This window comes from Pseudophryne corroboree, chromosome 5 (genome assembly GCF_028390025.1).
Source record: "Pseudophryne corroboree isolate aPseCor3 chromosome 5, aPseCor3.hap2, whole genome shotgun sequence".
NCBI lineage: Eukaryota > Metazoa > Chordata > Amphibia > Anura > Myobatrachidae > Pseudophryne > Pseudophryne corroboree.
Window position 1 is genome coordinate 295,924,280 of NC_086448.1, and position 17,432 is coordinate 295,941,711.

Sequence of the window (17,432 nt, forward strand, 5' to 3'; positions counted from 1 at the left end):
ATGTGATGGTTAAAACCCAACCATCATTTGGCAGCAGGCAGTAGCCTGACTACAGCTCCCCCAGCCGCACACACAGTCCTACACACAGACATGACACTGTCACACACACACGGCAGCATTATTCGACTTTCCCGCGGCCACAGAGTAAGTGATGTCGTCACTCCCAAGTCAGGTCACATGACCGTAATATCAGGCAGGCGTGAGTCTCCTGGAGAGAGGTAAGGGACATCGGAGTGGTGCTGGTGCAGGCTGCAGGACTGGAAGTGGTCGTAATATTAGCGCATCGGTGAATTATGCACGGTGTAACCACGTCACGTATACTGTGTGTATGAGGGTGTATGAGGGGTAATTTTACACAGCGCTACAGGAAGCCGGCATTGAGCGCTGTGCTGTGTGATGAGCTCTGCACACCTCGGGTCTCCCACCGGCTGGGGTGCCTGACATTACAATATGACATTACGTTACGTACTATGGGAGGCTGGCATATACAGGACGCTCTAACGTGCGGTGCTGCCCGAAGGACGGGGCTTATTAGTTGCCGGACATTTGACCTTGGCGTTGCGTCCCCTTTTACAAGATACTGACTTGTAGAACTACAGCACGCCCGGCACTGGCGGCTGCATGTGATTCCACCACAGCTGGAGACTGACAAGTAGCAGATTTCCGTTTTGAAACAATGTTTTGTCTCCTGTCCTGCGCCATTTCTGGGTGTATATTTAATGCTTAGAATGAAATGTTGGTCTTCATAAAAATGGCTTCCAGCTCATAGTTGTACAGAAGTCATTAACTGGGGTTTGATAATGTACTTATACTATTGTGACTCTTGAACTTTGCATTTCTTGTTATATATGTATTAAATATTTTTATTTTTAGACTGCTTTTTATATCTTTCTTTTTTGACAGGTTTTTTATTTTATCATTGTGAATTTTGCTTTTTTTTTATTTTTTTTAATGTACTGTACATAGTTTTGTGTATCACTAAAAGTTTATACATGATCACCAGATAAACATACTGGGGACCACGTATTTGCAGATTTTATTATGTGGGTGGAGATCCCCCTACAAATTAAAAAGCAGCACTAGACTTTAAAGCCTAAGCTTGTGATAAAAATGGCGTGCGGTCCTCCCAATTCTTTAATAGCCAGCACTATGCTGAATTAGTCCGCGCTAGGAACAGTATAGCAGGGAAACGTGGCATGGGGTCCCCCATGCATTAATGTCAGCACTGGGCTGTGAGCTCTAGGGAGGTGAGGACTTCCCAAAAATGTTGGGGGCTCTTCTCTAAACCCCAGGGTGGTGGGTACAGACATAGTTATCATAACATTGTTCTTTACAGGGGGACTACTGGGCCCACCAGGCCTGCAAAAGCCAGCTGACACCTGTAAAAAAACAAATTGATTGGTCAAAGCCAGAGGTGAGCAATCAGAACAGGCACTATTCATTTCTATGATATTGTTCTGAAGTAACCTCTCTGTCACATCAGGCTCACAGTAGGTGCAGCCACTTTGTTTTTTGTTTTGTTTTGATAAGACCATGGATGCTGCATGGACTAAAGGGGGGTACACACAGAGCGATAATCTAAGCAATCTGACTAGATTGCTTAGATTTTCAGCAAGATCGCTCCGTGTGTAGCCCTAACAGCGATAGCGATGCGCAGCCCCGCGCATCGCTATCGCTGCTGCTAGATTGGCCTGCATGCAGGCCAATCTAGCGGGTCGCTCACTTCACCCGCTGGGTGAAGTGAGCGGCCCCCCCGTCTCCCCCCGCACGCTCAGCACAGATCGCGCTGTGCTGAGCGCCAGGAGAGATGTGTGCTGAGCGGTTCGCTCAGCACACATCTCTCCAGCATCGGGCCGTGAGTACTGGCCTTAAAGTGAATTTATTCCATAAATGTAATAATTTGGAGAATGAGAGTGTGCGGAAATATCTTTAATAAAATCTTACAATATTTGGTTTAAAGGCCTAATTAGCAGAGGATCCCCACACTTTTTTTTTTTTTTTAATGTGTTTTTACTATATATTTTTTCTATTTTACAACATACAAGCCATTTATTTGGGTGGGATTACAGTGGTTGTTAGGTGGGTTCTAAATGCACTGCTTAGTAAATCTGGAGTTTCTATTTTTCTAATGGAAAATTTTATTCTAAAGTTTTGTTTCACAACTGTTTTGGCAGTAAACCACATGAAAACTGGCAGCATTTCAAACCTGCTGTAAACGAATGCTGGGTACACTGGGAGATATTCTCATTGTTCGAGTGAATAGCTGATAAATCGCTAGCAGTTTGGAGGGTGTGCTGCATAGCCAACGCGATATGTCTGTGAATGATGTCGTTCACAGATATATCGTGTCGGCTTTGCAGTACAGCCGATTGCTGATTTATCTGCAGATATATTGGACATCTGGCTGTGTGTATGGGTGGTCCGCTGACCGCCCGTACACTTGTTGCAGGGGTTGATGTCATAGCTGGGCAGGCAAATTCAAATGCCTGCCCAGCTATATGACAGGACCGGCTCGTCAAGCAGCTGATCAGTAAGTGTTTATGCTTATGCTCTCTTGGCACAATTGCGGGTCTGCCGACATCTCTTGTTTGGCGTGTACCCAGCTTTTATACCCCTATCAGACCACCTGAGGCGGGTCGCACCCGGGAGCCTAACACAGTCTCTTCCGGGTGCGACCCACCTCAGGCCCCCCGCCACATGATCTCCAAGCGCCTCCCATTCGCACTGGACAGCGAGCCGGGTGAAACACGAGTTCAACCCTGATCGATACCAGGGTTAAAATATCGGATCGCTCGACCCGGGATATTTCCTCTGGCACCTTTCAGATTGCAAAGGATAGGGGAAAAGAAGGTCGCACACATGTATTTTAATTCTGTCAATAATTCCAATAAGTCACATGAAATCCTTTCCCATAGATTGCAATTTAATTGTTATGCATATCAATTTAGTTATATGGGAGGTGCTCCTGGTAATAAATTATAGATACATAGAGACCAAGAGAAGGAAGTATTCCCTATTCTGGGCACACTCGGACTGTGTGACAATAATCTCAAAGTCAGATGTCAATGACACCTGACCACTAATGTTAAAATATAACTTTTATTTATGGATATCTTAAAACTTCTGCGAAAATATTGTGCAAGTGAAAGGAAAATGTGAATGTGCTAAACAAATGTGAAAATAAAAGTTCAGCCACTGCAGCCTTCAATTATTTCACTCTCCCAAGTGTTCAGAATGTATCCATATTAGTTGTAATGTTTTCTTTCCTAATTGAAACAATTGTATCTTTTTAGTGTGACACAGTGAGATAGCTAATTCCACTACCTGGGACTGGGTTGTCTTCTTAATCTATTGTCTCTTTCAGTATTGACAGTGTGCGCATCACTGTTACCACAAGAGTAATCTGTATATTGAGACAATACCCTATCCTATCTGGACGTATCGTTATGTCCTAATTTTCAGGTTCAAGTGGATGTCTATCACACAGGGTTATCCTTGATAGCCTCCCAATTCAAGAGTAATGATTTGTGGGGACTCAAATATAATATGCCCCTTTTCTTATGTTCTCAACCACTGACCCAGATCATCCAATAATAGAATTCCTTCTTAATGGATGTGTGTAATACTAATCCTATATTGTGTTAATAATTGATGCACAAATAAGGCATAGCTATCACAGGTGAGATTGATATGTGTATGAATTTATGGTATTAATTCATACATATACTTCGTTCATTTTGTATGTCTTGTGGGGTGAAAAAAATCCCCTATTGCTTTTAATTTTTGTAGTCCCACCAGTTGAAAATATGAGGCGGAGCTCTCCTATCAGCTATTATCTGCTGGTCGTGGCTTGTGTTACCACAATCGCCCTCTATCTTTGAAACCCTGTCAATCGATGTATGTGGCAGCTATGTTTTGCTAGTGTGCATTTTATACAAAGATAAGTGGTGAGGACAAAGTGATATAATGTTTTACTACCATATATACCTGTTAGTATCTATTGGTCGTGGTTTATATCCCCAAGACCAAAACTGTAATTGACAGCGTTTTATGATCTAATTATTATTCCTATCCAAGATAACAGGTGATTTAATTCATGATGCTCAGTATATCTCACATAAATAAATGGTATTTGTCAGTCAGTGTAAATTCTTGAAATTAATGGAGGGCTGATACTATAGTTAGCTGGTGGCTACATATGGCAACTTTTGTATGCTATCTATAATAATACTGTTTCAAAGTTTACATATTGTTCCCAATAGTGTTAAACAAGTATGTATAGCTATAGGGGTGCAACGCGTCTTGGCGTGCATCCTCTTGCCGCGGCTCTCAGCTCCCAGGTCATACACGTTACAGACACCGTGCGAGACCGTCTGGGGCAAGGTTAATAGAGCCGCGGTCTGTTACAGCGTGCAGCCACCAGCCGCTGTTAGCCGTCTCCCTGATCACACACGCTGCGAGCAGCGTCTATCAGTGTAAAGCCGCCGGGTGTATATCCCGCTGCGGCCGTGGCTAGTATATTGATCCGTGTCACAATAAGCATATAGAATACATAAAGTGCAGTGGCTTAAACAGTTAAAATGACAGACACACTGCCGTGTGAGCTGTCGCCCTAACGATCGTTTCGCATGAGCTTAGTCATAGGAACAATTGGCACAATTGCGGGTCTGCCGACATCTCTTGTTTGGTGTGTACCCAGCTTTTATACCCCTATCAGACCACCTGAGGCGGGTCGCACCCGGGAGCCTGACACAGTCGCTTCCGGGTGCGACCCACCTCAGGCCCCCCACCACATGATCTCCAAGCGCCTCCCATTCGCACTGGACAGCGAGCCGGGTGAAACACGAGTTCAACCCTGATCGATACCAGTGTTAAAATATCGGATCGCTCGACCCGGGATATTTCCCCTGGCACCTTTCAGATTGCACATGAACACAGGTTATGGGCGCTTATGTGCAATAATCCGTGTTCAAAGCTGGTGGTCTGAAAGGCGTATCTGTCTGCGGTTTAAGCTGTGTTGTCTGTCAAAATCACCATTTCTCTGACGTCCTAAGTGGATGCTGGGGACTCCGTCAGGACCATGGGGAATAGCGGCTCCGCAGGAGACAGGGCACAAAAGTAAAAGCTTTAGGATCAGGTGGTGTGCACTGGCTCCTCCCCCCACGACCCCCCTCCAAGCCTCAGTTAGGTTTTTGTGCCCGGCCGAGAAGGGTGCAATCTAGGTGGCTCTCCTAAAGAGCTGCTTAGAGTAAAAGTTTTGTTAGGTTTTTTATTTTCAGTGAGTCCTGCTGGCAACAGGCTCACTGCAACGAGGGACTTAGGGGAGAAGAAGTGAACTCACCTGCGTGCAGGATGGATTGGCTTCTTAGGCTACTGGACACTAGCTCCAGAGGGACGATCACAGGTACAGCCTGGATGGGTCACCGGAGCCGCGCCGCCGACCCCCTTGCAGATGCTGAAGAGAGAAGAGGTCCAGAAATCGGCGGCTGAAGACTTCTCAGTCTTCATGAGGTAGCGCACAGCACTGCAGCTGTGCGCCATTGCTCTCAGCACACTTAGCACCAACGGTCAATGAGGGTGCAGGGCGCTTGGGGGGGCGCCCTGGGCAGCAATGAATGTACCTATGCTGGCTAAAAATACATCACATATAGCCCCTGGGGCTATATGGATGTATTTAACCCCTGCCAGGTTGTCAGAAAAACGGGAGAAGAAGCCCGCCGAAAAGGGGGCGGGGCCTATTCTCCTCAGCACACAGCGCCATTTTCCTACACAGCTCCGCTGCTAGGAAGGCTCCCAGGCTCTCCCCTGCACTGCACTACAGAAACAGGGTTAAAACAGAGAGGGGGGGCACTTATTTGGCGATATTATTATATATTAAGATGCTATAAGGGAAAACACTTATATAAGGTTGTCCCTGTATAATATAGCGTTTTGGTGTGTGCTGGCAAACTCTCCCTCTGTCTCCCCAAAGGGCTAGTGGGGTCCTGTCCTCTATCAGAGCATTCCCTGTGTGTGTGCTGTGTCGGTACGTGTGTGTCGACATGTATGAGGACGATGTTGGTGAGGAGGCGGAGCAATTGCCTGTAATGGTGATGTCACTCTCTAGGGAGTCGACACCGGAATGGATGGCTTATTTAGGGAATTACGTGATAATGTCAACACGCTGCAAGGTCGGTTGACGACATGAGACGGCCGGCAAACCAATTAGTACCTGTCCAGGCGTCTCAAACACCGTCAGGGGCTTTAAAACGCCCATTTACCTCAGTCGGTCGACACAGACACAGACACGGACACTGACTCCAGTGTCGACGGTGAAGAAACAAACGTATTTTCCATTTGGGCCACACGTTACATGTTAAGGGCAATGAAGGAGGTGTTACATATTTCTGATACTACAAGTACCACAAAAGAGGGTATTATGTGGGGTGTGAAAAAACTACCTGTAGTTTTTCCTGAATCAGATAAATTAAATGAAGTGTGTGATGATGCGTGGGTTTCCCCCGATAGAAAATTATTGGCGTTATACCCTTTCCCGCCAGTAGTTAGGGCGCGTTGGGAAACACCCCTTAGGGTGGATAAGGCGCTCACACGCTTATCAAAACAAGTGGCGTTACCGTCTCCAGATACGGCCGCCCTCAAGGAGCCAGCTGATAGGAGGCTGGAAAATATCCTAAAAAGTATATACACACATACTGGTGTTATACTGCGACCAGCGATCGCCTCAGCCTGGATGTGCAGCGCTGGGGTGGCTTGGTCGGATTCCCTGACTGAAAATATTGATACCCTTGACAGGGACAGTATTTTATTGACTATAGAGCATTTAAAGGATGCATTTCTATATATGCGAGATGCACAGAGGGATATTTGCACTCTGGCATCAAGAGTAAGTGCGATGTCCATATCTGCCAGAAGATGTTTATGGACACGACAGTGGTCAGGTGATGCAGATTCCAAACGGCACATGGAAGTATTGCCGTATAAAAGGGAGGAGTTATTTGGGGTCGGTCCATCGGACCTGGTGGCCACGGCAACAGCTGGAAAATCCACCTTTTTTACCCCAAGTCACATCTCGGCAGAAAAAGACACCGTCTTTTCAGCCTCAGTCCTTTCGTCCCCATAAGGGCAAGCAGGCAAAAGGCCAGTCATATCTGCCCAGGGATAGAGGAAAGGGAAGAAGACTGCAGCAGGCAGCCCATTCCCAGGAACAGAAGCCCTCCACCGCTTTTGCCAAGTCCTCAGCATGACGCTGGGGCCGTACAAGCGGACTCAGGTGCGGTGGGGGGTCGTCTCAAGAGTTTCAGCGCGCAGTGGGCTCACTCGCAAGTGGACCCCTGGATCCTACAAGTAGTATCCCAGGGGTACAGATTGGAAATTCGAGACGTCTCCCCCTCGCAGGTTCCTGAAGTCTGCTTTACCAACGTCTCCCTCCGACAGGGAGGCAGTATTGGAAACAATTCACAAGCTGTATTCCCAGCAGGTGATAATCAAAGTACCCCTCCTACAACAAGGAAAGGGGTATTATTCCACACTATAAATCTGAAATATTTGAATACTTACATACAAAGGTTCAAATCAAGATGGAGTCACTCAGAGCAGTGATAGCGAACCAGGAAGAAGGGGACTATATGGTGTCCCTGGACATCAAGGATGCTTACCTCCATGTCCCAATTTGCCCTTCTCACCAAGGGTACCTCAGGTTCGTGGTACAAAACTGTCACTATCAGTTTCAGACGCTGCCGTTTGGATTGTCCACGGCACCCCGGGTCTTTACCAAGGTAATGGCCGAAATGATGATTCTTCTTCGAAGAAAAGGCGTCTTAATTATCCCTTACTTGGACGATCTCCTGATAAGGGCAAGGTCCAGAGAACAGTTGGAGGTCGGAGTAGCACTATCTCAAGTAGTTCTACGACAGCACGGGTGGATTCTAAATATTCCAAAATCGCAGCTGTCTCCGACGACACGTCTGCTGTTCCTAGGGATGATTCTGGACACAGTCCAGAAAAAGGTGTTTCTCCCGGAGGAGAAAGCCAGGGAGTTATCCGAGCTAGTCAGGAACCTCCTAAAACCAGGAAAAGTGTCAGTGCATCATTGCACAAGGGTCCTGGGAAAAATGGTGGCTTCTTACGAAGCGATTCCATTCGGCAGATTTCACGCAAGAACTTTTCAGTGGGATCTGCTGGAAAAATGGTCCGGATCGCATCTGCAGATGCATCAGCGGATAACCCTGTCTCCAAGGACAAGGGTGTCTCTTCTGTGGTGGCTGCAGAGTGCTCATCTACTAAAGGGCCACAGATTCGGCATTTAGGACTGGGTCCTGGTGACCACGGATGCCAGCCTGAAAGGCTGGGGAGCAGTCACACAAGGAAAAAAAATTCCAGGGAGTGTGATCAAGTCTGGAGACTTCTCTCCACATAAATATACTGGAGCTAAGAGCAATTTACAATGCTCTAAGCTTAGCAAGACCTCTGCTTCAAGGTCAGCCGGTATTGATCCAGTGGGACAACATCACGGCAGTCGCCCACGTAAACAGACAGGGCGGCACAAGAAGCAGGAGGGCAATGGCAGAAACTGCAAGGATTCTTCGCTGGGCGGAAAATCATGTGATAGCACTGTCAGCAGTGTTCATTCCGGGAGTGGACAACTGGGAAGCAGACTTCCTCAGCACGAGAGTGGGGACTTCATCGGGAAGTCTTCCACATGATTGTGAACCGTTGGGAAAGACCAAAGGTGGACATGATGGCGTCCCGCCTGAACAAAAAACTGGACAGGTATTGCGCCAGGTCAAGAGACCCTCAGGCAATAGCTGTGGAAGTTCTGGTAACACCGTGGGTGTACCAGTCGGTGTATGTGTTCCCTCCTCTGCTTCTCATACCTAAGGTACTGAGAATTATAAGACGTAGAGGAGTAAGAACTATACTCGTGGCTCCGGATTGGCCAAGAAGGACTTGGTACCCGGAACTTCAAGAGATGCTCACAGAGGACTCATGGCCTCTGCCGCTAAGAAGGGACTTGCTTCAGCAAGTACCATGTCTGTTCCAAGACTTACCGCGGCTGCGTTTGACGACATGGCGGTTGAACGCCGGATCCTAAGGGAAAAAGGCATTCCGGAAGAGGTCATTCCTACCCTGGTCAAAGCCAGGAAGGAGGTGACCGCACAACATTATCACCACAGGTGGCGAAAATATGTTGCGTGGTGTGAGGCCAGGAAGGCCCCACGAAGAAATTTCAACTCGGTCGATTCCTGCATTTCCTGCAAACAGGAGTGTCTATGGGCCTCAAATTGGGGTCCATTAAGGTTCAAATTTCGGCCCTGTCGATTTTCTTCTAGAAAGAATTGGCTTCAGTTCCTGAAGTCCAGAAGTTTGTCAAGGGAGTACTGCATATACAACCCCCTTTTGTGCCTCCAGTGGCACTGTGGGATCTCAACGTAGTTCTGGGATTCCTCAAATCACATTGGTTTAAACCGCTCAAATCTGTGGATTTGAAATATCTCACATGGAAAGTGACCATGATGTTGGCCCTGGCCTCGGCCAGGCGAGTGTCAGAATTGGCGGCTTTGTCTCACAAAAGCCCATATCTGATTGTCCATTCGGACAGGGCAGAGCTGCGGACTCGTCCCCAGTTTCTCCCTAAGGTGGTGTCAGCGTTTCACCTGAACCAGCTTATTGTGGTACCTGCGGCTACTAGGGACTTGGAGGACTCCAAGTTGCTAGATGTTGTCAGGGCCCTGAAAATATAGGTTTCCAGGACGGCTGGAGTCAGGAAAACTGACTTGCTGTTATCCTGTATGCACCCAACAAACTGGGTGCTCTTGCTTCTAAGCAGACGATTGCTAGTTGGATGTGTAGTACAATTCAGCTTGCACATTCTGTGGCAGGCCTGCCACAGCCAAAATATGTAAATGCCCATTCCACAAGGAAGGTGGGCTCATCTTGGGCGGCTGCCCGAGGGGTCTCGGCTTTACAACTTTGCCGAGCTGCTACTTGGTTTGGGGCACACCCTGGCTGAGGAGGACCTGGAGTTCTCTCACTCGGTGCTGCAGAGTCATCCGCACTCTCCCGCCCGTTTGGGAGCTTTGGTATAATCCCCATGGTCCTGACGGAGTCCCCAGCATCCACTTAGGACGTCAGAGAAAATAAGAATTTACTTACCGATAATTCTATTTCTCGTAGTCCGTAGTGGATGCTGGGCGCCCATCCCAAGTGCGGATTGTCTGCAATACTTGTACATAGTTATTGTTACAAAAATCGGGTTATTATTGTTGTGAGCCATCTTTTCAGAGGCTCCGCTGTTATCATGCTGTTAACTGGGTTCAGATCACAGGTTGTACAGTGTGATTGGTGTGGCTGGTATGAGTCTTACCCGGGATTCAAAATCCTTCCTTATTGTGTACGCTCGTCCGGGCACAGTATCCTAACTGAGGCTTGGAGGGGGGTCGTGGGGGGAGGAGCCAGTGCACACCACCTGATCCTAAAGCTTTTACTTTTGTGCCCTGTCTCCTGCGGAGCCGCTATTCCCCATGGTCCTGACGGAGTCCCCAGCATCCACTACGGACTACGAGAAATAGAATTATCGGTAAGTAAATTCTTATTTTTTCTTTCTGCAGTTATCCACATGTTAAAATATCCTTTAGTGCTTAAACTTTGCAGTTTTCTTGTGAATTTGCAGCAATTTAGAAAATGCAGAACAAACTGCAAAAATGGCAATAGATCCAATATGCTGCTTAATAAACGCTACTCCTTGTGGTCTTGGGAATGAAAACTTATACCCTTGTCACACGGCCGCTTTGATTCGGGTTATTGCCAGGTTGATCTGGGTCGTTGCTTGGTGTGAAACGGTCCCCGAAAGATAACCTGGGTCCAGTGAAAACCTGGGAATCCAACTCGGGTAGCGGGCACCTTTGGTTCCAGGGAGGATTCGGGGTAAGGGGCAGTGAGAACAGGTGTTTACAACAAAGGGAGAGCCGAATCCCTGGCCCTTGGAGATGATGTTATTTCCAAGTGTCCACAGAACATTTAACACTGCACCTGAATGCAGTGTAAACTGAGCCGGCCTGGGAATAACCCAGGTCGGAGATCTGGTGTGTGATAGGTCTGAACCGGATTGGAGCTATGGGGGTCATTCCGAGTTGATCGCTAGCTGCTTTTATTCGCTGCGCAGCCATCAGGCAAAAAAAGGCACTTCTGCGTATGCGTTGCAATGCGCTCGTGCGTCGTACTATTACAACAGCCGATGTAGTTTCAGGTCTAGCGAAGCTTTTCAGTCGCACTGCTGGCCGCAGAGTGATTGACAGGAAGAGGGCGTTTCTGGTTGTCAACTGACCATTTTCAGGGAGTGTTCGAAAAAACGCAGGCGTGCCAGGAAATATGCAGGCGTGGCTGGTAGAACGCAGGGCGTGTTCGTGACGTCAAAACAGGAACTGAATAGTCTGAAGTGATCGCAAGCGCTGAGTAGGTCTGAAGCTACTCTGAAACGGCACAAAATTATTTTGTAGCCGCTCTGCGATCCTTTAGTTCGCACTTCTGCTAAGCTAAAATACACTCCCAGTGGGAGGCGGCATAACGTTTGCACGGCTGCTTAAAACTGCTAGCGAGCGAACAACTCTGAATGACCACCTATGTCCCAAATCCCTGGTTGGACTCGGGATTTTGGTGTGAAAGGTGTATTAAAGAGTTGTTTAATAAAATATTTCAAGGAGGATGTGTTCATGTGCATAGAAATTAATATGATATTAGCTTACATTAGGCTGGAAATTCTGGAATAATGCAATTGACTACATTGCAATCTTATTTTTGTTTTACTTTATTCTGTTATCTCCTCGTGGTATCTATAGATGATTGATGAGTTTGATGTACATGTAAGAAGGCTATTAACCATGTTTTGCCCTTCCCAATAACATTAGTAAACTGTCCTATTCTTTCTTTTTATAATTAGCTAAAATAATTTCCTGCATGAGATAGATTTTAACCCTGAGCTTCCATTCAAGAATTTTACTACTAAATTCTTTTCTGTGTGATACTTGGGCTGGTGAATTGACTTGGCCAAGATGGAATTAGGTTAAGCAGGCCAGACAAGTTGCTAACTTTGAAGTTACTTTGTTGAAAGACAGTATTGCAAGTATGCAAAGTTCTGCCAGGCTCTGACACAGCTGCTTCCAAAGAAGGGGCACAGATGGCAGATGCTATGAGTCTGACAGTGTCTCCATATCGCTCCACTCCACTGTGGGTAGTGATCATCCAGTAACATACATCGTTAATTCTTTAAAAGGGACATTTGATGCTAAGTAACTTGAAGATCACGAAGATATAAGTTTACACTGTTTAGATTATTATTTTTTTTTAAAGGAATATTTTATTGAAAAGATGAGAAACAATACAGAAACACTGCAAAATTAAACCAACACAGAGGTCTAGGAACAATGTCAGACAATTAAAGAAGTCAATTTTCTAGACTAAACCCCGATACAAAAAGATATATAAAACTGTTAAATAGTCTCTTCTTATTTTTTTTAAATATAAGAAGCAGTATACGAAAACAGGAAGAGAGGAAAAAGCAGAGAAAAGAAGAGTAAGAAGGGAAGGAAAGAGTAGGTAAGAGAAGCAGTAAGCACCTTGACTGGTCAAATCTTTATCTATTTAACTAGAGCTTAGTATTGGGGTTATTTTTTCTAGTATATAAAGGGAGCAAAAGAATGTTTAATTAAATATGGGGGGAGTTTGAAAAAAGAAAAACCCATGGTCCCCAAGCTTTAATCATTTTTTTAGAGGATCCCTTCAGTATGCTAGTAATATATTCCATAGAGTGGATGTGCCAGGTTTTAATTATGATATCCCCCATAATAGGTACCTCTGTAGATTTCCAAGCCGAAGCTATGGCACACCTAGACGCCAGGACTATATGGGTGAATAATTTATTTTGGCATTTGGAAGCCTCAGGGACACACGGCAAGGAGAAAGTATTTAGGGCAAAGATGGATTTGAATATCTAGGAGGGAGTTGGTCAGAAATCCTAGTTCTTTCCATAAAGGGAATCATTTTGAGCAACCCCATCAAATATGTAAAAACGTTCCGTCAGTCGTGTTGCACCTCCAGCATAAGGGAGATATTTCAGGATAAATTTTATTAGGAAGGGAAGGGACATAATACCATCTCCAAAATAGCTTATATATATTGGGATGCAGTTAAAGTGCCAAGTACCCCTTTCCCCGAATACAGAGACCCCCCGTGACTCCTGTCACAGAAAGGTCTCTTCAGCCAATCGGGAAGCGCCACTTCGTGGCACTCACCTGATTGGCTCTGCGCGTCTAAGCTCAGACGCGCATTGCACAGCCCCCTCCATTACTTTCAATGGTGGGAACTTTGCGGTCAGCGGTGAGGCTGACCGCGGGTAACCCCACCGCTGACCGCAAAGTTCCCACTATTGAAAGTAATGGAGGGAGCTGTGCGATGCGCTGTCTGCCAGCTCAGACGCGCATACAGCCAATCAGGAGAGTGCCACGAAGTGGCGCTTCCTGATTGGCTGAAGGGACCTTTCTGTGACAGCAGTCACGGGGGGGTCTCTGCATTCAGGGAAAGGGGTCCCATGTGTAAACATGGGACCCCTTTCAGTCCGCCTGGTCCGGGTGTTCGTTTTTTTTTTTTTTGCCAAGTACGTGGATTATAATAAAAGACCACAGGACACTGGATCAGGTGAGTATAATTTTGTTTTCAGGTACACCGTTGATTCTACTTGGACAAGTGGACAGAGGTCGGCGTGTGAACATAGGTAAGTATGTATGTGTCGACATGTGTGAAATAAAGTTTTACTCTCACGGTGTGCGTGTCCTGTTTTTATTTGGGTATTTTTTTTTCAGTAGAACTACAGGTACCAGCGGGCCTGTTTTTCTCCCGCATGCTGGTACTTGTGGTTCTCCAAGTACCAGCTTGCGGGGGAGGCTTGCTGGGACTTGTAGTACTACTGGAAAAACGATATTCTTTCAATTTTCAAAAGGCTATCAGCCCCCCATCCGCAGCCCTTGGATGGGGGGGACAGCCTCGGGCTTCACCCCTGGCCCTTGGGTGGCTGGAGGGGGGGGACCCCTTGATTGAAGGGGTCCCCACTCCTCCAGGGTACCCCGGCCAGGGGTGACTAGTTGCGTATTTAATGCCACGTCCGCAGGGCGCTGTATAAAAGTGACCCCTGGCTGTGGCATTATCTACCCAGCTAGTGGAGCCCGATGCTGGTGTAAAAAATATGGGGGACCCCTACTCTTTTTGTCCCCCGTATTTTTTGCACCAGCACCAGGCGCAGAGCCCGGTGCTGGTTTTAAAAATACGGGGGATCCCATGTCAGTTTTCCCCCCGGATTTTTAGAACCAGGACCGGCTCGAAGAGCCCGAGGCTGGTTATGCTTAGGAGGGGGGACCCCACGCATTTTTTTTTTCTGATTTTTACCATTCCATTTAAAAATAAAAATAATATTTTTAAAAATATATAAATAATACTTGTGCCTCCAAAATAGACAAACCAAGTACCTAATCCCTTCTAATATAAATAGATATGCTATTACCAATTAAAAAAAACACAAAAAAAAAACATGTTTTTAAAATTTTTCATTAGATTCCACCAGCAAAGTGTGGCGGATTGAAAATGACGAATTTACTGTCTAAAAGCACTGTTGTCGAATTTACAATCTTCAATTGAATATACTTTTGTCGAATTGCCGCATTTGTAACATTGCAGAAATGTCGAATTTGACAAATGTCGAATTTCAAAAAGTCGAATTTTGAAAGTCCGGTTTTTTGACGAAAAGTACTGAATTGCACTGTCGAATTTTTTTTTTTTTGGCGAAAATGTCCCGTTTTTCGACATTTTCGGGAATTCGACCGCAATTGCATATACCCCTATGTATCTTCCCCAGAGGAGTCTATTCCATATACCCAGGATGCAATATACTGTCTCAGCCTTCTGAATCCGAACCCCAGTGGGTGACTTCTATTAAGGGAAAGAGATCCCAGATTTCATCTAGGATAGCTCATTATGAGACTGAAACACAGGTTTTGAAAAAATCTGTAGAGGTTTTGTCGTTTTCTACTCCCACTACCTCCTCAAAATCCCCTAGTATATGCCCACAAAAGCGTGCTCTTGCCCAGATAATGCAGGGGGACACGGATACCGACTCTGAAACGGGAGACGGTGGTGGAGATATACTGAGGGTGGAAGCATCCTTTGCAAAGGGGGTGCAGCTCATGATTGAGGATATTCAGGACATTTTACACATTACTGAGAAAGTACCTGAGCAGGTAGAGGAGGCTTACTTTACAGACAATAAGAAAGCCTCCCTTGCCTTCCTTGCGTTTTAAGGAATTAAACGCATTATTTGAAAAATCCTGGTAAAACCTGGAGAAAAAATTCCAGATCCCAAAGAGAGTTCTTGTTGCTTTTCCTTTTCCTGAAGAAGATAGGAAAAAGTGGTAAAACCCCCCTATTGTAGATGCCGCTGTATCTAGATTGTATAAAAAGGTGGTGTTACCTGTCCCTGGGTCTACCGCTTTCAAAGAGCCGGCAGACCGCAAGATTGAGACTACGCTCAAATCCATATACACTGCTTCAGGCGTGGCGTTAAGGCCCACTATCGCTTGTGCATGGATTTCTAAAGCCATAGTAAAGTGGTCAGGCACGTTACTAGAGGATTTAGATACTATGGATGGAAGTGACATTGAAATGTTTTTAAGTTACATGCAGGATTCTGCAGGTTTCATGGTGGAGGCCATGAAGGACCTTGGTCATCTGAGTGAATGGACGTCTTCCATGGCTGTTTCGGCACGCAGGGGACTCTGGCTGCGACAATGGTCTGCGGATGCAGAATCCAAGAAGAGTGTGGAGAACCTACCATTCACAGGTCAGGCTGTATTTGAGGAGGCTTTGGATGCGTGGATTTCCAAGTCAACTTTTCTTCCCTCAACCCCTCCGACGCAGAAGTCGTTTTTTTCTACATCCACAATGCAGTCCTTTCGGACCGCAAAGGTTAAGAAGTCCAAAGCCATCTTCAGAGGTGGTCGGGGAAAATCCAGAAAACCTGCACCGACAGGTTCTGTTTCCTCAAAATTCTCAGCATGAAGGTGGACCTCCCAGCCTGGAGATCGGGCAGGTGGGAGCTCGTCTACCGGATTTCAGTCAGGTCTGGGTTTCCTCAGGCCTGGACCCCTGGGTGCAAGATATTATATCACAGGGGTACAGACTGTAGTTTCAAGAACTTCCACCTCACAGATTCTACAAATCAGGCTTACCAGTTTTGCTGACAGAAAGGGCTATCCTGCAGGAAATTGGAAAAAGCAAATGTAATTGTTCCAGTTCCACCTCATCTGGTAAACAAGGGTTACTACTCAAACCTATTTGTGGTGCCAAAACCGTACGGTTTGGTCAGACCAATATTGAACCTCAAATCGTTAAATCCATATTTGAAGGAATTCAGGTTCAAGATGGAATCTCTGAGAGCGGTGATCTCAGGTCTGGAGGACGGGGAATTCCTAGTATCCCTGGATATCAAGGATGCATACCTTCACATTCTGATCTGGCCGCCTCACCAGGCTTATCTCAGATTTGCGCTGCTGGGCTGTCGCTATCCGTTACAGGCGCTGCCATTCGGCCTATCTACGGCACCGAGGGTGTTCACCAAGGTCATGGCAGAGATGATGCTACTCCGCAGACAGGGTGTGAACATAATTCGATATCTGGATGATCTGCTGATAAAAGCATCTTCCAAGGATAAGATGTTGCAGAGTATTGCTATCTCAACTCGGCTACTCCGGGATTATGGGTGGATCCTGAATCTTCCAAAGTCACATTTGGAGCCGACAAAGAGACTGCCCTTCCTGGGGAAGATACTCGACACGGAAGTGCAAAAGGTGTTTCTACCGGTGGAGAAAGCACTGATGATCCAATCAGTGGTCCGGGAGCTTCTGAAGCCAGCCCGGGTATCGGTTCATCAGTGTATTCGCCTACTGGGGAAGATGGTTGCCTCCTACGAGGCTCTTCAGTATGGAAGATTCCATGCGAGGTTCTTCCAACTGGATCTCCTAGACAAGTGTCGGGATCACACCTTCACATGCACCAGCGGATATGCCTGTCGCCAAAAGCCAGATTTTCACTCCTCTGGTGGCTCCAAGCTTCTCACCTACTCGAAGGCCGCAGGTTCGGGATTCAGAACTGGATCCTTTTAACCAAGGACGCAAGTCTCAGGGGTTGGTTGGGTAGCAGTCACCCAAGGGGAAAATTTCCAAGGAAGCTGGTCCACTCAGGAATCTCTCCTTCTAATAAATGTTCTGGAACTAAGGGCCATTTACAACGGCCATCTACAAGCGTCACATCTTCTGCAAAATCAAGCCATTCAGGTTCAGTCGGACAACGTCACAGCTGTGTCCTACATAAACAGACAGGGCGGAATGAAGAGC

General features: G+C 46.4%; 1 protein-coding gene and 1 long non-coding RNA gene across 6 annotated transcripts in view; one reads left to right on the plus strand and one right to left on the minus strand.

Moving 5' to 3' along the window:
* LOC134927658 (uncharacterized) overlaps positions 1-620 on the minus strand; it is a 259,513-nt gene extending 258,893 nt beyond the window's left edge. For both annotated transcript variants that reach the window (XR_010177700.1, XR_010177699.1), the window contains exon 1: positions 470-620. This is a non-coding gene — a long non-coding RNA (uncharacterized LOC134927658). The remainder of the gene's footprint in view (positions 1-469) is intronic.
* LARS2 (leucyl-tRNA synthetase 2, mitochondrial) overlaps positions 1-17,432 on the plus strand; it is a 706,190-nt gene that overhangs the window by 59,328 nt on the left and 629,430 nt on the right. For 2 of the 4 annotated variants that reach the window (XR_010177698.1, XM_063922422.1), the window contains exon 1: positions 120-218. The exons of 1 other annotated variant lie outside the window; for it this stretch is intronic. The gene's annotated coding sequence lies outside the window, so the exon portion shown is untranslated. Of the gene's footprint in view, positions 1-119; positions 219-12,520; positions 12,592-17,432 lie in introns of those variants that run through there. One more of the 4 variants, XM_063922423.1, reaches the window with a different exon arrangement.